This window comes from Pristiophorus japonicus, chromosome 19, assembly GCF_044704955.1.
Source record: "Pristiophorus japonicus isolate sPriJap1 chromosome 19, sPriJap1.hap1, whole genome shotgun sequence".
Lineage (NCBI taxonomy): Eukaryota > Metazoa > Chordata > Chondrichthyes > Pristiophoridae > Pristiophorus > Pristiophorus japonicus.
In genome coordinates this window covers 62,353,946-62,378,126 of record NC_091995.1, presented here as the reverse complement: position 1 = coordinate 62,378,126, position 24,181 = coordinate 62,353,946, and the positions used below count along the sequence as shown (strand labels likewise).

Genomic DNA, 24,181 nt, shown 5'->3' with positions numbered 1-24,181 from the left:
CACTCACATACCAGAGATTGAGAGGTACAGATTATACCCCACACTCGATTCCAGAGACTGACAGGTACAGATTAAACCCACACTCACATACCAGAAACTGACAGGTACAGATTAAAACCCACACTCACATTCCAGAAACTGACAGGTACAGATTATACCCCACACTCACATACCAGAAACAGACAGGTACAGCTTAAACCCACACTCACATACCAGACACTGACAGGGACAGATTAAACCCACACTCACATACCAGACAGTGACAAATATAGTTTTAAGCCACACTCACATGCCAGAGACTGACAGGTACAGATTATACCTACACTCACATACCAGAAACTGACAGGTACAGATTATACCCCATACTCACATACCAGAAGCTGTCAGGTACACATTATTCCCCACACTCACATAGCAGAGAGTGACAGGTACAGATTATACCCCATACTCATATACCAGAAGCTGTCAGGAACACATTCTACACCACACTCACATACCAGAGATTGAGAGGTACAGATTATACCCCACACCTGATTCCAGAGACTGACACGTACAGATTAAACCCACACTCTCATACCAGAGACTGACAGGTACAGATTAAACCCACACTCACATACCAGACATTGACAGGTACAGATAATATCCCACACTCACATACCAGACATTGACAATTACAGATTAAACACATACTCACATACCACACACTGACAGGTACAGATTAAACACACACTCATATTCCAGACACTGACAGGAACAGATTAAAGCCACACTCACATGCCAGGGACTGACAGGTGCAGATTGAAAGCACACTCACATATCGGATACTGACACGTACCGATTAAACCCACGCTCACATAACAAAAACTGATAGGTACAGATTATACCCCACACTCGATTCCAGAGACTGACAGGTACAGATTAAACCCACACTCACATACCAGAAACTGACAGGTACAGATTATACCCCACACTCACATACCCGACACTGACAGGTACACTTTAAATGCGCACTCACATACCAGACACCGACAGGGACAGATTAAACCCACACTCACATACCAGACAGTGACAAATATAGTTTAAAGCCACACTCACATGCCAGAGACTGACAGGTACAGATTCAACCCACACTCACATACCAGATACTGACAGGTACAGATTATACCCCACACACACATACCAGAGACTGACAGGTACAGATTATACCCCACACTCACATACCAGACACTGGCAGGTACAGATTAAAACCCACATCCACAGACCAGAAACTGACAGGTACAGATTAGACCCCACACTCACATACCACACACTGACAGGTACACATTAAAGCCCACACTTAAATACCAGAAACTGAGAGGTACAGATTAAACCCCACACTCACAAACCAGAAACTGACAGGTATTGATCAAACCAACACTCACATACCCGACACTGACAGGTACACTTTAAACCCACACTCACATGCCAGGGACTGACAGGTGCAGATTAACCCACACTCACATACCAGAAACTGACAGGTACAGATTATACACGTCACTAACATACTGGAAACTGATAGGTACAGATTAAACTCACACGCTCATACCAGACACTGACAGGAACAGATTATACCCCACACTGACATACCACACACTGACATGTACACATTAAAGCCCACACTCACATACCAGAGATTGAGAGGTGCAGATTATACCCCACACCTGATTCCAGAGACTGACAGGTACAGATTATACCCCATACTCACATACCAGACACTGTCAGGTACAGATTCACCCCACACTCACATACCAGTCACTGACATGTATAAATTAAACCCACACTCACACCAGAAACTGATAGGTACAGATTATACCCACACTCACATGCCAGGAACTGACAGGTACAGTTTAAACCCACACTCGCATACCAGAAACTGACAGATACACTTTAAACCCACACTCACAGGTACAGATTATACACCACACTCACATACCAGAGACTGACAGGTACAGATTATACCCCACATTCACAAAACCGACACTGACAGGTACAGATTATACCCCACACTCACATACCAGAAACTGACCTGTACAGATTATACCCCATACTCACATACCAGAAACTGACATGTACAGATTCACCCCACACTCACATACCAGACAGTGACAGATATAGTTTAAAGCCACACTCACATGCCAGAGACTGACCTGTACAGATTATACCCCATACTCACATACCAGTAGCTGTGAGGTACAGATTGTACATCACACTCACATACCAGTCACTGACAGGTACAGATTATACCCAAACTCACATACCAGAAACTGACAGGTACAGATTATACCCCACACTCACATACCAGAAGCTGTCAGGTACACATTATACCCCACACTCACATACCAGAAACTGACATGTACAGATTCACCCCACACTCACATACCAGACAGTGACAGATATAGTTTAAAGCCACACTCACATGCCAGAGACTGACCTGTACAGATTATACCCCATACTCACATACCAGTAGCTGTGAGGTACAGATTGTACATCACACTCACATACCAGTCACTGACAGGTACAGATTATACCCAAACTCACATACCAGAAACTGACAGGTACAGATTATACCCCACACTCACATACCAGAAGCTGTCAGGTACACATTATACCCCACACTCACATACCAGAGAGTGACAGGTACAGATTATACCACATACTCATATACCAGAAGCTGTCAGGTACACATTATACACCACAATCACATGCCAGAGATTGAGAGGTACAGAATTTCGCCACACTCGATTCCAGAGACTGACAGGTACAGATTATACCACACACTCACATAACAGACATGACAGGTACAGATTAAACCCCACACTCACATACCACACACTGACAGGTACAGATTATACCCACACTCACATACCAGAATCTGTCAGTAACAGATTAAACCCACACTCACATACCAGACACTGACAGGTACAGATTATATCCCGCACTCACATACCAGAAACAGACAGGTACAGATTATACCCCACACTCACATACGAGACACTGACAGGTACAGATTAAACCTACACTCACATACCAGGCACTGACCGGTACAGGTTAAATTCACACTCACATACCAGAGACTGACAGGTACAGATTAAACCCCGCACTCACATACCAGAGACTGACAGGTGCAGATTATACCCCACACTCGCCTCCCATAATCTGACAGGTACAAATTATACCCTACACTCACATACCACACACTGACAGGTACAGATTATACCCCACACTCACATACCAGAGACTGACAGGTACAGATTATACCCCGCACTCACATACCAGAAATGGACATGTACAGATTAAACTCCACACTCACATACCAGAGACTGACAGGTACAGATTATACCCCACACTCACCTACCATAATCTGACAGGTACAGATTATACCCTACACTCACACACCAGACACTGACAGGTACAGATTAAACTCACACTCACATACTACAGCCTGACGGATACAGTGGAAATGCCACACACACATAACAGAAACTGACAGGTACAGTATAAAACATACAACCCCATAGACTAATAGATGCAAATTAAATGCAGACAAACTTACCAGCAACTTAGAGGCCTAGCTTAAACCCTCACACACATACCAAAACCTGGCAGGTACAGAATAATACACACACTCTCATATCAGAGACTTAGAGATACAGTATATAACCCACACTCGCATATCAGAGACTGACATGTTAAAATCCATATTCCCATAACATAAATTGACAGATACAGTGAAATGTCCATACTCACTTACCAGTGATTGAGAGGTACAGGTTAAAGGCACTTCCATACCAGAAACTGACTTGTACAAAGGAAAGCCCTCTCTCAATTAAGCAGAAACTGTCAGGTATAGAGTAAGACCCACAATCACACATCAGAACTTGACAGGTACAGAATAAAACCCAGACTCCCATAACAGAATTGGAGATACAGAGAAAGGCCCACACTCACATACCAGAGACAGAGAGATACAGAGTGAAGCTCAGACTCATTTACCAAAGATTCAGCATAAATACTCACCTCCATGACAAAAAAGGACAGTTCAAAAGTAAAACGAATACTCTATCAGGAATTGGTGGTACACAGTAAAACAATACTAATATACTGGAGAATGACAGGTATGTAGTCGAGCTCACATTCACATAACAGAGATGGACAGATACAGCACAAAACACACACTCTCACACCAGGAATGGAAAGATACAGAATGAAACCCACAGGCAATTACCAGAAATTGACAGGTTCAGGATAAAACCCACACTCTCGTATCAGAAACTAACATACAGAGTAAAACCCTCATCCACATACCAGAGATGGGCAGATACAGAGTCAAATCCACACTCCCACACCAGACACCCTCAATATTAATTCTATATTTACCTGTCAATGGAACAGAGAGTGAAAGTGTAAGTATCTACACTATAATCATCGGTCAGTTCCACACTGACAATGCACCGGAGATTGAAAGTGAAAATATCTATCCAACACTCACCTGTCACATAGTGTCAGAGAATGAGAGAGGCAGTATCTATCCTGCATTCACCTGTCACATCGTATCAGAGAATGACAGAGGCAGTATCTATCCAACACTCACCTGTCACTATGGGCCCAAGTTTCCACATGATTTGCGCCTGATTTTTCGGAGCAACTGGTGGAGAACGGACTATCTTAGAAATCGCAATTCTCCACATTTTTTTTCTGCAGTTCTAGGCAGGTAGAACAGTTCCACTTTGGAACAGAATTTTTTCTTCAAAAGGGGGCGTGTCCTGCCACTGACGCCTGATTTCAAAGTTTCCACAGTGAAAACGTACTCCAAACTAACTTAGAATGGAGCAAGTGAAGATTTTTGTAGAACTGAAAAAACCTGTTCTACACATTAAAAAATCAGGCGCAGGTTACAAATTAGGCGTCCAGAACGAGATGGGGGGGGGGAGGAGGCGGGGGGGGAAGGGAAGTCATTAAATTCTACAATAAATCCTTATTTATACTTCTACAAATATTATACAAATAAATCCAATCTGAATAAACATTTATAAGCAAAGAAAATATTAAATAAACCATGTTCCTACCTGTGTGAAAGTGCTTCAGCCATCGTTCGTTCCCGCGGGGGGGGGGGAGCCGTTCCGTTCGTTCCCGCGGGGGGGGAGCCGTTCCGTTCGTTCCCGACGGCGGGCGGGGGTGGGGAGGGAAACGGCTGCCTCAACTTTCTGAGGCTTCCTGCACCTTCTCACTGCTGCAAGAAGTCTCAGTGCTGATCATGGAAGGGCAATGTGCTTTTATTAAAAAATGTTTAAAAATTAAACAGCTACAAAGAACTACAAAAATGGCCGAGTGCCAATGTTTCCTTCACACTGCGCGTGCGCGAACGCTCCAACGCGCACGCGCAGCGTTGCCAGCAGGAAAAAACTAATTTAAATGGTACCCGCCCCCTCCCACTTACAAAATCGGCGCGAGTGTAGGCTCCGCCCCCCGGGCAACGCACCAGGCAGACAAGGAGCTGCAGGGCGCTCGAGAATAGCGCGTTTTTTTTTTGGCGCCCAGCTCGGAGGGGCGCCCGTTTTTTATCTTGTGGAAACTTGGGCCCATAGTGTCAGAGAATGGGAGAGGCAGTATCGATCCTACACTCACCTGTCACATCGTATCAGAGAATGAGAGAGGCAGTATCTATCCAACACTCACCTGTCACATAGTGTCAGAGAATGAGAGACGCAGTATCTATCCAACATTCATCTGGCAATCCAACTCTGCCTCACTGTACCAGAGATTGAGGGATGCAATAACTATCCTATGTTAACAAATATATCCCATACTGATAGCAAGGGAAATTAGGGATCGTTTTAAATCCAAGGAAGAGGTATACAAATTGGCCAGAAAAAGCAGCAATCCTGAGGACTGGGAGCAATTTAGAATTCAGCAGAGGAGGACAAAGGGTTTAATTGGGAGGGGGAAATAGAATATGAGAGTAAGCTGGCAGGGAACATAAAAACGGACTGCAAAAGCTTCTACAGATATGTGAAGAGAAAAAGATTAGTGGAGACAAATGTAGGTCCCTTACAGTCAGAATCAGATGAATTTATGATGGGGAACAAATAAATGGCAGACCAATTGAACAAATACTTCGGTTCTGTCTTCACTAAGGAAGTCACAAATAACCACCTGGAAATACTAGGGGACCAAGGGTCTAGCGAGAAGGAGGAACCAAAATAAATCGTTATTAGTCAGCAAATTGTGTTAGGGAATTTGATGAGATATACACAATGGAGTTCAGAAGAATGAGAGTTGATTTTATTGAAACTTATAAGATAATGAGGGGGCCTGACCAGGTGGATGCAAAGAGGATATTTCCACTCATAGGGGAAACTAAAACTAGGGGACATAGTCTTAGAATAAGGGGCCACCCATTTAAAACTGAGATGAGGAGAAATTTCTTCTCCTATGTATGGAATTCCCTGCCCCAGAGAGCAATGGAGGCTGGGTCATTGAATATATTTTAAGTCAGAGATAGACAGATTTTTGAGCGATAAGGGAGTAAAGGGTTATGGGAAGCAGGCAGGAAACTGGAGCTCAGCCCATGTTGAGATCTGCCATGATCTTATTGAATGGCGGAGCAGGCTCGAGAGGCCAAATGGCATACTCCTGCTCCTATTTGTTATGTTCTTATGTTAACTGAACCCAGCCAGAGTCAACACCCTCTGGGATTGAGCAGGAAACCAGTGAGTGGAACTGAACCCCACCAGAGTCAGTACCTTCAGGAGAAGAGAGTGATTGGGCCCATTGAACCCAGCCAGAGTCAGCACATTCAGGGGAGGAGAGGGAGGGGAATCAGTGAGTGTAGGACTGAACCCAGCCAGAGTCAGCATCTTCAGGGGAGGAGAGGGAGGGGAACCAGTGAGTGTAAAACTGAATCCAGCCAGAGTCAGCACCTTCAGGGGAGGAGAGGGCAGGGAACCAGTGAGTGTAGGACTGAACCCAGCCAGAGTCAGCATCTTCAGGGGAGGAGAGGGAGGGGAACCAGTGAATGTAGAACTGAACCCAGCCAGAGTCAGCATCTTCAGGGGAGTGGGAGGGAGGGGAACCAGTGAGTGTAAAACTGACCCCAGCCAGAGTTGGTGATGAAAATTGGGAGCGGAGGACAAGCTGCCTTCAGACGTGCGATGTGTTTGAATTTCAGGACAGGGTGGGGGAAGTGTATGGGGCGGGGATTTTCAGCCTTGGAGGAACGAGAGGGGAAAGAATGTTCCACAGAATCTGAAATTGTCTGTTCTGAATTTCTGTCCTGTACTTGCAGTAATGATTTTTGTAAACTCCTTTTCCAGGGCATTCGAAGGGCAGGATTTGCGGACGGGAAATTCAAACCAAACATCACATCAAGATCTGATGGAATCAGTCGATTCCTCAGGACCTGAATATCATCGGCCTTTGAATGAGGAAGGAGAAATGTTTGTCTGTTCTGTCTACGGGAACAGATTTCAAACATCGGTATGACTGGAAAAGCACCGAGACACACGCACCCGAGTGAGAGTGTATCAGTGCTCTGACTGTGGAAAGAGCTTTAACCAGTTACACAGCCTGGAAAAACATGGCAGTATTCACAGCGGGGGAAACCATACACGTGTACTGTGTGTGGACCAGGCTTCAACCTGGAGAGACACAAGGACACCCACACCACGGAGAAACCATGGGAATGTGGGGACTGTGGGAGGGGATTCGATTACCCGTCTGAGCTGGAAGTTCATAGGCGCAGTCACACTGGGGAGAGGCCATTCACCTGCTCTGAATGTGGAAAGGGATTCACTCAGTCATCCACCCTGCGGAAACACCAGCGAGTTCACACCGGGGAGAGACCGTTCACCTGCTCCAAGTGTGGGAAGGGATTCACTCAGTCATCCAACCTGCTGGCACACCAGCGAGTTCACACTGGGGAGTGACCGTTCACCTGCTCCGAGTGTGAGAAGAGATTCACCCAGTCATCCAACCTGCTGACACACCAGCGAGTTCACAAGTGACTGCAGGGTTTGGATTCTGCTGTTGTCACAAACTGAATCATGTCCATTCTGACAGTTGGGCTTTCTTTCTGCTGATATTGATTCCCCCTCTAACTGGGCTGGAGCTTAATATTCTGGATATTTGACCAATTAATCAACGGGAAAAGGCTCAGATTGAAAAATAACGCTGATTGTGTTTGCATCCTTAATTCACCCTTTAAAAAACATAAGAAATAGGAGCAGGAGTAGGCCATTGGCCACTTGAACCTGCTCTGCCATTTAATAAGATCATGGCTGATCTGATCTTGGGCACAGCTCCACTTCCCTGCCCACTCCCCATAATCCTTCACTCCATTATCGCTCAAAAATCTGTCTATCTTCACCTTAAATATATTCAATGACCCAGCCTCCACAGCTCTCTGGGGTAGAGAATTCCACATATTTATGACCCTCAGAGTAGAAAATTCTCCTCATTTCAGTTCTAAATCCCATATTCTTAAACTATGCCCCCGAGTTCCAGATTCCCCCATGAGTGGAAACATCCTCTCTGCATCTACCTTGTCGAGTCCCCTCAGTTTCATATGTTTCAATAAGATCACCTCTCATTCTTCTAAACTCAAACAAAAACTGACTGTAAAAGCTTCTTTAGATATATGAAAAGATAAAGATTAGTGAAGACTAATGTAGGTTCCTTGCAGTCAGAATCAGGTGAATTCATAATAGAGAACAAGGAAATGGCAGACCATAGAACAAATACTTTGGTTCTGTCTTCACTAAGGAAGTCACGAATAACCTTCCGGAAATACTAGAGGTCCGAGGGTCTGGCGAGAAATGGGATCTGAGGGAAATCTTTATTAGTCAGGAAATGGTGTTAGGGAAATTGAAGGGCCAATAAAATCCCAGGGCCTGATAGTCTGCATCCCAGAGCACTAAAGGAAGTGGCCCGAGAAATAGTAGATGCACTGATGGTCATTTTCCAACATTCCATGGACACTGGTTCAGTTCCTATGGATTGGAAGGTAGCTAATGTAACCCCACTTTTTAAAAAAGGAGAGAGAGAGAAAACAGGGAATTATAAACCGGTTAGCCTGACATTGGTGGTGGGGAAAATGCTGGAATCAATAATTAAAGATGTAATAGTAGTGCATTTGGAGAGCCGTGACCGGATTGGTCCAAGTCAGCATGGATTTATGAAAGGGAAATCATGCTTGACAAATCTTCTCGAATTTTTTGAGGATGTAACTAGTAGAGTGGATAAGGGACAACCAGTAGAAGTGGTGTATTTGGACTGCCAAAACGGTTTTGATAAGTTCCCACACAAGAGATTAGCATGCAAAATTAAGGCTCATGATATTGGGGGTAATGTATTGACGTGGATAAAGAACTGGTTGGCAGACAGGAAGCAAAGAGTGGGAATAAACAGGTCCTTTTCAGAATGGCAGGCAGTGACCATTGGAGTGCCGCAGGGTTCAGTGCTGGGACCCCAGCTATTTATAATATACATTTATGATTTAGACGAAGGAATTGAATGTAATATCTCCAAGTTTGCTGATGACACTAAGCTGGGTGGCAGTGCAAGCTGCGAGGAGGATGCTAAGAGACTGCAGGGGGACTTGGACAGGTTAGGTGAGTGGGAAAATGTATGGCAGATGCAGTATAATGGGGATAACTGTGAGGTTATCCACTTTGGTGGCAAAAACAGGAAGACAGATTATTATCTGAATGGTGACAGATTAGTAAAAGGGGAGGTGCAACGAGACCTGGCTGTCATGGTGTATCAGTCATTGAAGGTCGGCATGCAGGTACAGCAGGCAGTAAAGAAAGCAACTGGCATGCTGGCCTTCATAGCGACAGGATTTGAGTAAAGGAGCAGGGAAGTCTTACTGCAGTTGTACAGGGCCTTCGTGAGACAACACCTTGAATATTGTGCACAGTTTTGATTTCCTAATCTGAGGAAGGACGTGCTTGCTATTGAGGGAGTGCAGCGAAGGTTCACCAGACTGATTCCAGGGATGGCAGGACTGACACATGAGGAAAGACTGGATCTGCTGGGCTTATACCCCCAAAAGGCATTCGATAAGGTGCCATACAAAAGGTTACTGCAGAAGATAAAGGTACGTGGAGTCAGAGGAAATGTATTAGCATGGATCGAGAATTGGCTGACTTGCAGAAAGCAGAGAGTTGGGATAAATGGTTGCTTTCGAGTTGGAAATCGGTGGTTAGTGGTGTGCCACAGGGATCGGTCCTGGGACCACAACTGTTTACAATATACATAGATGACCTGGAAGAGGGGACAGAGTGGAGTGTAACAAAATTTGCAGATAACACAAAGATTAGTGGGAAAGCGGGATGTGTGGAGGACACAGAGAAGCTGCAAAGCGATTTAGATAGGTTAAGCGAATGGGCTAAGGTTTGGCAAATGGAATACAATGTCGGAAAATGTGAGGTCATCCACCTTGGAAAAAAAAACAGTAAAAGGGAATATTATTTGAATGGGGATAAATTACAACATGCTGCAGTGGAGAGGGACCTGGGGGTCCTTGTGCATGAATCCCATAAAGTTAGTTTGCGGGTGCAGCAGGTAATCAGGAAGGTGAATGGAATGTTGGCCTTCATTGCAAAAGGGATGGAGTACAAAAGCGGGGAGGTCCTGCTGCAACTGCACAGGGTATTGGTGAGGCCGCACCTGGAGTACTGCGTGCAGTTTTGGTCACCTTACTTAAGGAAGGATGTACTAACTTTGGAGGGGGTACAGAGACGATTCACTAGGTTGATTCCGGAGATGAGGGGGTTACCTTATGATGATAGAGTGAGTAGACTGGGTCTTTACTCGTTGGAGTTCAGATGGATGAGGGGTGATCTTATAGAAACATTTAAAAGAATGAAAGGGATAGACAAGATAGAGGCAGAGAGGTTGTTTCCACTGGTCAGGGAGACTAGAACTAGGGGGCACAGCCTCAAAATACGGGGAAGTCAATTTAAAATCGAGTTGAGAAGGAATTTCTTCTCCCAGAGGGTTGTTAATCTGTGGAATTCTCTGCCCAAGGAAGCAGTTGAGGCTAGCTCATTGAATGTCTTCAAATCACAGATAGATAGATTTTTAATCAATAAGGGAAGTAAGGGTTACGTGGAGCTGAGTCCACGGTAGATCAGCCATGACCTTGTTGAATGGCGGAGCAGGCTCGAGGGGCTAGATGGCCTACTCCTGTTCCTAATTCTTATGTTCTTATGTTCTTATACTCACTGGAATTTGGAAGAATGAGAGGGGATCTCATAGAAACTTATAAAATTCTGACGGGACTGGACAGGTTCGATGCAGGAAGAATGTTCATGATGTTGGGGAAGTCCAGAACCAGGGGTCACTGTCTAAAGATAAGGGATAAACCATATAGGGCCGAGATGAGGAGAAACTTTTTCACCCAGAGAGTTGTGAACCTGTGGAATTCTCTGCCACAGAAAGTTGTTGAGTCCAGTCCGTTGGACATATTCAAAAGGGAGGTAGATGTGGCCCTTACGGCTAAAGGGATCAGCGGGTATGGAGAGAAGGCAGGTGTGGGGTACTGAGGTTGCATGATCAGCCATGATCATATTGAATGGCCTGCTCCTGCACCTTTTTGCTGTTTTCTATTTTTCATTCTTCTAAACTCCAATGAGTATAGGACCAATCTGCTCAACCTATCCCCATATGTCAACCCCTTCATCTCAGGAATCAAACTAGTGAAGCTTCTCTGAACTGTCTCCAATGCAAGTAAATCCCTTCTTAAATAAGGAGACGAAAACTGTACACAGTACTCTAGGTGTGGTCTCACCAATACTCTGTACAGTTGTAGCAAGACTTCCCTGCTTTTATACTCCACCCCCTTGCAATAAAGGTCAACATTTCTATTGGCTTCATAATTACTTGCTTTACCTGCACACTAACTTTTTGTGTTGCACACACAAGGACAATCAGGTCCCTCTGTACTGCAGCATTTTGTAATAGCTCTCTATTTAAATAATAAATTGTATTTTTATTTTTCCTGCTAAAGTGGATAACCTCACACTTTCCCACATTATACTCAATCAGCCAAATATTAGCCCACTCACTTAGCCTGTCTACATCTATTTGCAGATTCTTTGTGTCCTCCTCCAATTTGCTTTCCCATCCATCTTTGTATAATCAGCAAACTTGTCCACATTACATTCTGTCCATTCATCCAAGTCATTAATATAGATTGTAAATAGTTGAGGCATCCCACTAGTCACCATTTGCCTACCGGAAAATGACCCATTTATCCCGACTCTGTTTTCTGTTGGTTAGCCCACCCTCTATCCATGCTAATATATTACCCCCAATCCTGTGAACTTTATCTTGTGCAGTAATCTTTTATGTGGCACCTTATCGAAAGCCTTCTGCAAATCCAAATACACCACATCCACTGGTTCCCCCTTATCCACCCTGCTCATTACATCCTCAAAGAACTCCAGCAAATTTGTCAAACATGATTTCCCTTTCAGAAACCCATGCTGACTCTGCCTGACTGTATTATGCTTTTCCAAATGTCCTGCTACTGTTTCCTCAATAAAGGACTTCAGCTTTTTCCCACCAAAAGATGCTGGGCTAACTGGTCTATAGTTTCCTGTTTTCTGTCTCTCTCCCTTTTTAAATAGGAGCATTACTTTTGTGGTTTTCCAAACCGCTGGGACCTTTCCACAATTCAGGGAGTTTTGAGAGATTTCAACCAATGCATCCACCATCTCTGCAGCCACTTCTTTTAAGACCCTAGGATGCAGGCCATCAGGTCCAGGGGCCTTGTCTACCTTTGCCCAGGGGACTTGTCTACCTTTAGTCCCATTATTTTACCGAGTTCTTTTTCTTTAGTGACAGTAATTGTTTTAATTTCCCCCTTCCCTATAGCCCCTTGATTATGTATCATTGAGATGTATTTAGTATCTTCAACTGTGAAGACCGATACAAAATATCAAAAGGGTTTTATACAAATATTGACAGTTGCAACAAATGGAGCTAAAAGTTTATTAAACAATTGATAAAATGAATTGAATCTGCAGGTTGGTTTTGGATTTCTCTGGGATGGAGCCAGATATGATGTGCCTTGAAATACCACCAGTGTGCAGTAGATCACGCTGTTCCTCCAATTAATTCGGACTGATTGGAGCGTGACTGCCCCCTGGAACAGGAGGAATGAGGGCAGATCCGGGTCAGACACTGAACTTACTGCATCCCACGGAGACATCATACACTGTCTCCTCCCTGGGGCAGCTCAGGGTCAGACACTGCACCCCACAGGGACATCACACACTGCCCCCTCCCTGGGGCAGCTCAGGGTCAGACACTGCACCCCACAGGGACATCACACACTGTCCCCTTCCTGGGGCAGCTCAGGGTCAGACACTGAACATACTGCACCCCACAGGGACATCACACACTGTCCCCTCCCTGGGGCAGCTCAGGGTCAGACACTGAACATACTGCACCCCATGGGGACATCACACATTGCCCCCTCCCTGGGGCAGCTCAGGGTCAGACACTGAACATACTGCATCCCACAGGGACATCACACACTGTCCCCTCCCTGGGGCAGCTCGGGGTCAGACACTGAACATACTGCATCCCATAGGGACATCACACACTGTCCCCTCCCTGGGGCAGTTCAGGGTCAGACACTGAACATACTGCACCCCATGGGGACATCACACACTGCCCCCTCCCTGGGGCAGCTCAGGGTGAGATACTGAACATGCTGCACCCCACAGGGACATCACACACAGCCCCCTCCCTGGGGCAGCTCAGGGTCAACACTGAACATACTGCACCCCACAGGGACATCATACACTGTGCCCTCCCTGGGGCAGCTCAGGGTCAGACACTGCACCCCACAGGGACATCAACACTACACAGGGAGATTATTACCTTTAAGGTCTTCCTTTTTAATTTCTTTCCTAGCTCCCTAAAATCTGCCTCGAGAACCTCATTCCTTTTTCTACCTACATCGTTGATACTGTTGTGGACAATTACTGCCCTGTATACATACCATGCTTTGTGTGTAGTGTCAGAGGAGTTGTACTGATATGGACCATTACTGCATTGTATTCATACCATGCTGTGCGTGTTGTGTCAGAGGAGTTGTAAGCTTCACTGGCCACATGCTGTATCTGAGTTCACTGTGCTTAATGAACAATTTTACAGTGAGGTTTACACAGTATCTAAACCCTGCCTTATGTACTTTTAATAGGACAGTGTTGTGTGGGTTTTATTGTGTCTCAGACATGTTGTACCTGTCCCCGAGTGTTTGATGGGACAGTATTGTGCGAGTTTTACTCTGTCTAAGACATGCTGTACCTATCCCTGAGTGTTTGTAACTATGGAAACCAAAACTGCAAGCAGTATTCCAGGTGTGGCCTCACCAGTACCCTGTATAACTGTAGCAAGACTGCCCTGCTTTTATACTCCATCCCCTTTGCAATAAAAGCCAAGATTCCATTGGCCTTCCTGATCACTTGCTGTACTTGCATACTAACCTTTTGTGTTTCATGCACAAGTACCCCCAGGTCCTGCTGTACTGCGGCACATTGCAATCTTTTTCCATTTAAATAATAACTTGCTCTTTGATTTTTTTCTACCAAAGTGCATGACTTCACACTTTCCAACATTATACTCCACCTGCCAAATTTTTGCCCACTCACTTAGCCTATGTTCTTTTGCAGACTTTTTGTGTCCTTCTCACACATTGCTTTTCCTCCCATCTTTGTATCATCAGCAAACTTGGCTACATTACACTCGGTCCCTTCTTCCAAGTCGTGAATATAGATTGTAAATAGTTGGGGTCCCAGTACTGATCCCTGCGGCAACCATAAGGACATAAGAACATAAGAATTAGGAACACAAGTAAGCCATCTAGCCCCTCGAGCCTGCTCCGCCATTCAATAAGATCATGGCTGATCTGGCCAAGGACTCAGCTCCACTTACCCGCCCGCTCCCCATAACCCTTAATTCCCTTATTGGTTAAAAATCTATCTATCTGTGATTTGAATACATTCAATGAGCTAGCCTCAACTGGTTCCTTGGGCAGAGAATTCCACAGATTCACAACCCTCTGGGAGAAGGAATTCCTTCTCAACTCGGTTTTAAATTGGCTCCCCCATATTTTGAGGCTGTGCCCCCTAGTTCTAGACTCCCCCACCAGTGGAAACAACCTCTCTGCCTCGATCTTGTCTATCCCTTTCATTATTTTAAATGTTTCTATTAGATCACCCCTCATCCTTCTGAACTCCAACGAGTAAAGACCCAGTCTACTCAATCTATCATCATAAGGTAACCCCTTCATCTCTGGAATCAGCCTAGTGAATCGTCTCTGTACCCCCTCCAAAGCTAGTATATCCTTCCTTAAGTAAGATGACCAAAACTACACGCATTACTCCAGGTGCGGCCTCACTAATACCCTGTACAGTTGCAGCAGGACCTCCCTGCTTTTGTACTCCATCCCTCTCGCAATGAAGGGCAACATTCCATTCGCCGTCCTGATTACCTGCTGCACCTGCAAACTAACTTTTGGGGATTCATGCACAAGGAGAGGAATGCATTGCCGCCGGGCCGGGCGTCCCGGGGACTGAGGCGGGCGGGGCCGAAAAGGCCGAACCTGAGCCCGCCCAGCCAATACCCAACTTCCCCCGAGAGTCGCTCGACCCGGCAGAAAATGAAACAAATGTTTATAATGACACTGTAGATGCTGGGCCGGGGGGTGGCAGCGGGGAGGGGGAGGAACACCCACCCTCGCCTCTTGCTGTGGAGCTGGACACTTGGAGAGCCTGGGGATTTCCTATGGCCGGGACTCTCCTTGTTCCCCGGATCCTGGGGCGGAGGGGGAACCCCTTCCGCTGTCATTTCCCGACCCAGCACCATTTTTAAAAGAGCCCAGTGGGGACTCCTCTGCCGACAATCCTGGGGGTGGGATCGGGGCAGAGCCAGGGCCGGTTGGAGCGGCCGGTTCATTTGCCATACCTTGTGCGGTCGATGGGCCGGCTGCTGGCGGCCACCTCCCGGAGGAGGACGGGGACTCGGTGGGGGACGCGGGTGAAGACCTAGAGACCACCGCCAGCGAGGCGGTGGATCTGCTCGCGGCCGCCGCCGAGACCATCCTCATTCCTGCAAAGGAACTCCGGGACTTTTTGGCCCAGAGCCGGGGTCACTGCAACCAAGCCCGACTGGCCCTGGAAAAATGGTCCGAGCCAGAGCTGATCAAGGGGTCCGTCCGCGCCGCCGTTAAAACCTTGGCCGCGGGCGGGCCCTTGACAAAGACGCAACACCTTGAGCTGCGCGAGCTCGAGGGACTCCTCGCTGGGCTGCGGAGGGAGCGGAGTTCAACAAAAGACTCCGCTCCCTCCCCCACAATAGGTTAAAGGTAGAGGTTGCACTATGCTTTTGCCATGAAGATAACCATAGCCAGCCTCAACATCAACGGCGGCAGAGGGGCACGCCGTAGATTTGACCATTTTTCGCTCCTGCGGGAGGGGAAATATGCGGTGTGCTTCCTGCAAGAAACCCACACCGTTCTGGGAGACGAAGCCACGTGGCTCCTGGAATGGCAAGGAGAGGTCCGCATGAGCCACCTCACCGCCATTTCTAGTGGGGTGGCCATCTTGCTGGGCCCGCATTTTCAGCCGGAGATCTTGGGGGTCGAGGAGCCCGTGCCAGGCCGCTTGCTGCACGTAACGGTTCGCCTGGGGGATGTGCCGCTCCATCTCGTGAATGTGTATGCCCCTCAGCCCGGCCCGCAGCAAACGCGCTTCTTTGACGAGGTGTCCGCTCTTCTTGGCTCCGTCGACGTCGGCGACTGCATTGTCCTCGGGGGGGATTTTAACTGCACCCTCGAGGCGAGGGACCGCTCCGGTGCCCCGCAGTGCATGACGGCGATGGAGAAGTTGAGGGACCTGGTCGGGTCCTTCGACTTGGTGGACGTCTGGCGAAATCTCGACCCCGACTCCAGCGCCTTTACTTGGGTGAGGCCTGGAGTTGGATGGTCTAGAGTCGACCGCCTTTACGTGTCTCGGGCGTACGTTTCCTGCGTCCCGGCGGCCTCCATGCGGCCGGTGCCGTGTTCGGACCACCACCTGGTGTGGGCGGAGCTCGCTTTGCTCCGCGCGAGGACGGGGTCCGCGTACTGGCACTTTAACCGGCTGCTGGAGGACGTGCGGTTCCAGGACTCATTCCGTCGATTCTGGTCCGACTGGAGAAGGAAGCAGGGGGGCTTCCCCTCCTTGAGGCTATGGTGGGACGTGGGCAAGGCTCACGTCCGCGTCTTCTGTCAAGAGTACGCGAGGGGGTCGACCAAGAGGCGGGCGGCCAGAGTCGGGCGCCTAGAAAAAAAGAGGTGCTCGACCTGGAGCCCGTCTCGGTCAAGTCGTCCAGGACCCGGCCCTGCGGACGGTGTACGAAGCGAAGAAGGCCGCGCTGAAGGACGTGCAGCTCGTCGGGTCCCGAGGCGCGTTTGTGAGGTCGCGGATCCGGTTCCTGCGGGATCTGGACCGCGGCTCCCCCTTCTTCTACTCGCTGGAAAAAAGGCAGAGTGTCCGTAAGCAGCTCTTGACGCTGCTGGCCGACGACGGCTCTCTCATCTCGGATCCGGAGGGCGTCAATAACAGGGCCCGTGAATATTACGGGGCTCTGTTCTCTCCGGATCCGTCCAGCGAGGAAGCGCATAGAGTTTTGTGGGAGGACCTGCCGAAGGTCAGCCCGGAGGGCGGCGAAAATCTGGAAGCTCCGCTAAGCCTGGCGGAGCTGACCGGTGCCCTCGACCGGCTCTCGAGGGGAAAATCCCCGGGGCTGGACGGGCTGACCGTGGAGTTCCACAGGGCATTCTGGGACGTCCTGGGGGGCGACTACGCGCGGATCCTGGGGGAAAGTCTGGCGACCGGGGAGATGCCCCTCTCTTGGCGCAGGGCAGTCATCGTCCTGCTGCCTAAGAAGGGCGATCTCCGCCTCCTTAAGAACTGGCGCCCGGTCTCCCTCCTCAGCACGGGCTACAAAATCTTCGCCAGGGCGATGTCTGCTCGCCTTGGTGCCGTGCTGGACCACATGATCCACCCCGACCAGTCCTACACGGTCCCGGGCCGGACAATCCACGATAACATCCATCTGGTCCGGGACCTCATCCATTGTTCCCAGGAGGCTGGTCTGTCGGTCGCCTTCCTATCCCTCGACCAAGAGAAGCCGTTCGACAGGGTGGATCACGACTATCTGCTCGGAACTCTGCGCGCTTTCGGGTTCGGGACGCATTTCATCGCCCGGATCCGACTTTTGTACGCCGCCGCGGAGTGTCTGATTAAGGTTAACGGATCCTTGATGGCGCCCCTTCGCTTTAGGAGAGGGGTGCGCCAGGGATGCCTCATGTCCGGCCAGTTATACGCCGTTTGCGTGGAGCCTTTCCTGCGCCTCTTGCGGACGAGGTTGATGGGACTGGCTCTGCAAGGGCCGGGCGTGGAGGTCGTCCTCTCGGCTTACACCGATGACGTGCTCCTCGTGGTAGAGGATCCCGCTGACCTGCGGAGGATGCGTGAGTGCCAGGAGATTTACTCGGCCGCGTCCTCCGCCAGGATCAACTGGGAGAAATGTTCCGGACTCCTGGTGGGTCAGTGGCGGGTGGACTCCCTGCCGGAGGAGCTCAGGCCTTTTGCCTGGAGCACGACCCATCTCCTCTATCTGGGAGTCTACCTTAGCCCCGACGAGGGAGCCTGGCCGGCGAACTGGCAGGAGCTGGAGGCCAAGGTCGCCGCTCGCCTAGGGCGCTGGACAGGACTGCTCCGAGTGCTGTCCTACAGGGGTCGAGCGCTAGTCATAAACCAGCTGGTGGCCGCAATGCTATGGTACTGGCTGGTCACTTTGACCTCCCCCCTGCGTTTGTCGCCAAGATACAGAAGAAGCTGGTGGACTTCTTCTGGAACAACAGGAAGCACTGGGTCTCTGCTGCGGTCTTGAGTCTCCCGCTTGAGGAGGGCGGTCAGTCGTTGGTGTGCGTCAGCGCCCAGCTCGCGATTTTCCGTCTTCAGACCCTGCAGAGATACCTTTACGTCGAGCCCCCTCCTAGATGGTGTGCTCTGGCGAGGTATTTCTTCCGCCAGCAGCGCGACCTCAATTATGACACGCAGCTCCTGTTTGTGAACTTGGGGGGTGTCAGGACCGCCCTCCGGGAGCTGCCTGTCTTTTACAGGGAACTCATCAGGGTCTGGAACAAAGTCTCCACCAAGCGCAGCTCTCCGCCGGCTGGAGTGTCGGCCATCCTGCAGGAGCCGCTGCTCGGGAATCCGTACCTCCACGACCGAGGTTTTATGTGGCGGTCGGAAGAGAGGGCTGTGGCTGGTGAGGTGACCAGGGTCAGGACCTGCTCGATGGCGGAGGAGCGGGCTGGATGGCGCCAGACACGCTGGCGCGGCGCCTAAATTCTGCCAACGTCCACCACGCGGCCGATGCCATCGAGTCGCTAAAAACAGCTCTGGGCCCTGACTCTGTTAGGTGCATCGAGGAGGCTCAAGCACGTGGGGAGATCCCGTCCGAACTGACCCCCGTCCGGACGGAATTCCTCATCGGCGCCAAACCCCGGAACCTCCCTCGGGGGCCGGCGCCTGACAACTTGAGCCTTTCAGTTCCGCGCGGAGGGGTTTCCTGTACGGGCTGCTCCTGCACACTCTCAACTTTGCCATCCTCGCCGGCCGTCCGGACACACCATGGCGTATCATCTTGCCGTCCGGAGGAGGCGGGGGTCCCCGATGGAGGGCACTCTACGCAGGGGTCCTCCCAGTATTCATCGGGGACTTGGCCTGGAGGGTGGTGCACGGAGCAATGCCGTGCAATAAATTTATAAGCCGGTTCACGGACTCCCAGGCCGCCTGCAATTTCTGCGATCTGGAGGAGTCCGTGTTCCATGTTTTTATTGAGTGCACAAGGTTGCAGCCCCTGTTCCATTATTTGAAGGGGCTGCTCCTGAAATTCTGGCTGCACTTCAGTCCCACTCTCCTGATCTTTAGGCACCCTGTGCGGAGGGGAGCGGGTATGTCCGAAGGCCTCCTCGTAGGACTGCTCCTGGGCACGGCCAAGGGTGCCATCAGCCGGTCCAGGCAGCGGGCGGTCGAGGGGGTCGTTCAACCTGACTGCCTGCCTCTCTTCCGCTCTTACATCCGGTCCAGGGTGTCCTTGGAGATGGAGCACGCGGTGTCCACCGGTACGCTCGCGGCCTTCCGCGAGAGGTGGGCACCGGAGGGACTGGAGTGCATCATCGCGCCCGGCAACCAAATTTTAATTTGATTTTACGTTTTAAAGTTTAATTTGTTTTAATTGCCGGTGCTTTTAGTGTCCCCTTCCCTTTTATAGGGGGCACCGGAAAAAATTTGATTTTAGCGGCCCAAAAAAAAAACAAAAAAAAGAAAAAAAAGGGGCCTTGTAAATGTCTGCTGTGTCATCCAGGGCGGGTGGCACGGTTTAATGTTTTATGTTTTACAGATAAACTCAAAGAGTTTCATGCACAAGGACCTCCAGGTCCCTCTGCACCGCAGCATGTTGTAATTTCTCCCCATTCAAATAATATTCCCTTTTACTATTTTTTTCCAAGGTGGATGAACTCACATTTTCCGACATTGTATTCCAGCTGCCAAACCTTAGCCCATTTGCTTAACCTATCGAAATCTCTTTGCAGCCTCTCTCTGTCCTCTACACAACCTGCTTTCCAACTAATCTTTGTGTCATCTGCAAATTTTGTTACACTACACTCTGTCCCCTCTTCCAGGTCATCTATGTATATTTTAAACAGTTGTGGTCCCAGGACCGATCCCTGTGGCACACCACTAACCACCGATTTCCAACCTGAAAAGGACCCATTTATCCCGACTCTCTGCTTTCTGTTAGTTAGCCAATTCTCTATCCATGCTCATACATTTCCTCTGACTCCGCGTACCTTTATCTTCTGCAGTAACCTATTGGGTGGCACCTTATCGAATGTCTTTTGGAAATCTAAATACACCACATCCATCGGTACACCTCTATCCACCATGCTCGTTATATCCTCAATGAATTCCAGTAAATTAGTTAAACATGATTTCCCCTTCATGAATCCATGTTGCGTCTGCTTGATTGCACTATTCCTATCTAAATGTCCTGCTATTTCTTCCTTAATGATAGCTTCAAGCATTTTCCCCACTACAGATGTTAAACTAACCGGCCTATTATCTGCCCCCATTTTTAAACAGAAGCGTTACATTAGCTGCTTTCCAATCCGATGGTACCTCCCCAGAGTCCAGAGAATTTTGGTAGATGATAACCAATGCATCTGCTATAACTTCCGCCATCTCTTTTAATACCCCACTAGTTTCTGATGCCAACCCAATAATGAACCATTTATCCTGACTCTCTGTTTTCTGTTCGTTAACCAATCCTCTCTCTATGCTAATATATTACCCCCAACCCCATGAACTTTTATCTTGTGCAGTAACCTTTTAAGTGGCACCTTGTCAAATCCCTTCTGGAAGTCCAAATACACCACATTCACTGGTTCCCTTTTATCCATCCTCTTCATTACATCCTCGAAGAATTCCAGCAAATTTGTCAAACATGACTACCCTTCATAAATCCATGCTGACGCTGCATGACCGAATTATTCTTTTCCAAATGTTCTGCTACAGCTTCTTCAATAATGGACTCCAACATTTTCCCAACCACAGATGTTAGGCTAACTTGTCTATAGTTTCCTGCTTTTTGTCTGTCTCCTTTTTTAAATAGGGGCATTACATTTGCAGTTTTTCAATCTGCTGGGACTCCCCAGAATTTAGGGAAATTTGGTAATTACAACCAGTGCATCCACTATCCCTGCCACTACTTCTCTCAAGACCCTAGGATGTAAGCCATCAGATCCAGGCGATTTATCTGCCTTTTGTCCCATTACATTACTGACTACCACCTCCTTAGTGATTGTGTTAAGTTCCTCCCCCACTATAGCCTTTTGACTATCCACTGTTGGGATATTGTTAGTGTCCTCCACTGTAAAGACTGATACAAAATATTAGTTCAGAGTTTCTGCTATCTCCATGTTCCATAGAAACATAGAAAATAGGTGCAGGAGTAGGCCATTCAGCTCTTTGAGCCTGCACCGCCATTCAATGAGTTCATGGCTGAACATGCAACTTCAGTGCCCCATTCCTGCTTTCTCGCTATACCCCTTGATCCCGCTAGTAGTAAGGACTACATCTAACTCCTTTTTGAATATATTTAGTAAATTGGCCTCAACAACTTTCTGTGGTAGAGAATTTCACAGGTTCACCACTCTCTGTGTGAAGAAGTTTCTCCTCATCTCGGTCCTAAATGGCTTACCCCTTATCCTTAGACTGTAACCCCTGGTTCTGGACTTCCCCAACATTGGGAACATTCTTCCTGCATCTAACCTGTCTAAACCCGTCAGAATTTTAAACGTTTCTATGAGATCCCCTCTCATTCTTCTGAACTCCAATGAATACAAGCCGAATTGATCCAGTCTTTCTTGATATGTCAGTCCCGCCATCCTGAGAATCAGTCTGGTGAACCTTCGCTGCACTCACTCAATACCAAGAATGTCCTTCCTCAAGTTAGGAGACCAAAACTGTACACAATACTCCAGGTGTGGCCTCACCAAGGCCCTGTACAACTGTAGCAACACCTCCCTGCCCCTGTACTCAAATCCCCTCGCTATGAAGGCCAACATGTAATTTGCTTTCTTAACCGCCTGCTGTACCTGCATGCCAACCTTCAATGACTGATGTACCGTGACACCCAGGTCCCGTTGCACTTCCCCTTTTCCTAATCTGTCACCATTCAGATAATAGTCTGTCTCTCTGTTTTTACAACCAAAGTGGATAACCTCACATTTATCCACATTATACTTCATCTGCCATGCATTTGCCCACTCACCTAACCAATCCAAGTCACTCTGCAGCCTCATAGCATCCTCCTCGCAGCTCACACTGCCACCCACAAATTTGGTGTCATCCACAAATTTGGAGATACGACATTTAATCCCCTCGTCTAAATCATTAATGTACAATGTAAACAGCTGTGGCCCCAGCACAGAACCTTGCGGTACCCCACTAGTCACTGCCTGCCATTCTGAAAAGTACCCATTTACTCCTACTCTTTGCTTCCTGTCTGCCAACCAGTTCTCAATCCACGTCAGCACACTACCCCCAATCCCATGTGCTTTAACTTTGCACATTAATCTCTTGTGTGGTACCTTGCCGAAAGCCTTCTGAAAGTCCAAATATACCACATCAACTGGTTCTCCCTTGTCCACTCTACTGGAAACATCCTCAAAAAATTCCAGATTTGTCATGCATGATTTCCCTTTCACAAATCCATGCTGACTTGGACCTATCATATCACCTCTTTCCAAATGTGCTGATATGACATCCTTAATAATTGATTCCATCATTTTACCCACTACTGATGTCAGTCTGACCGGTCTATAATTCCCTGTTTTTTCTCTCCCTCCTTTTTTAAAAAGTGGGGTTACATTGGCTACCCTCCACTCCATAGGAACTGATCCAGAGTCTATGGAATGTTGGAAAATGACTGTCAATGCATCCGCTATTTCCAAGGCCACCTCCTTAAATACTCTGGGATGCAGTCCATCAGGCCCTGGGGATTTATCGGCCTTCAATCCCATCAATTTCCCCAACACAATTTCCCGACTAATAAGGATTTCCCTCAGTTCCTCCTTCTTACTAGACCCTCTGACCCCTTTTATATCCGGAAGGTTGTTTGTGTCCTCCTTAGTGAATACCGAACCAAAGTACTTGTTCAATTGGTCTGCCATTTCTTTGTTCCCCTTTATGACTTCCCCTGATTCTGACTGCAGGGGGCCTACGTTTGTCTTTGCTAACCTTTTTCTCTTTACATATCTACAGAAACTTTTGCAGTCCGTCTTAATGTTCCCTGCAAGCTTCCTCTCGTACTATTTTCCCTGCCCTAATCAAACCCTTTGTCCTCCTCTGCTGAGTTCTAAATTTGTCCCAGTCCCCAGGTACGCTGCTATTTCTGGCCAATTTGTATGCCACTTCCTTGGCTTTAATACTATCCCTGATTTCCCTTGATAGCCACGGTTGAGTCACCTTCCCTTTTTTATTTTTACGCCAGACAGGGATGTTGTAGT

At 48.2% G+C, this 24,181-nt stretch overlaps 1 long non-coding RNA gene across 1 annotated transcript in view; it reads left to right on the top strand.

The window, feature by feature from the left end:
* Positions 1-9,534, top strand: part of LOC139230471 (uncharacterized) — a 104,106-nt gene extending 94,572 nt beyond the window's left edge. The window contains exon 5 of the long non-coding RNA XR_011587938.1: positions 7,353-9,534. This is a non-coding gene — a long non-coding RNA (uncharacterized lncRNA). The remainder of the gene's footprint in view (positions 1-7,352) is intronic.
* Positions 9,535-24,181: the final 14,647 nt, after the last annotated feature.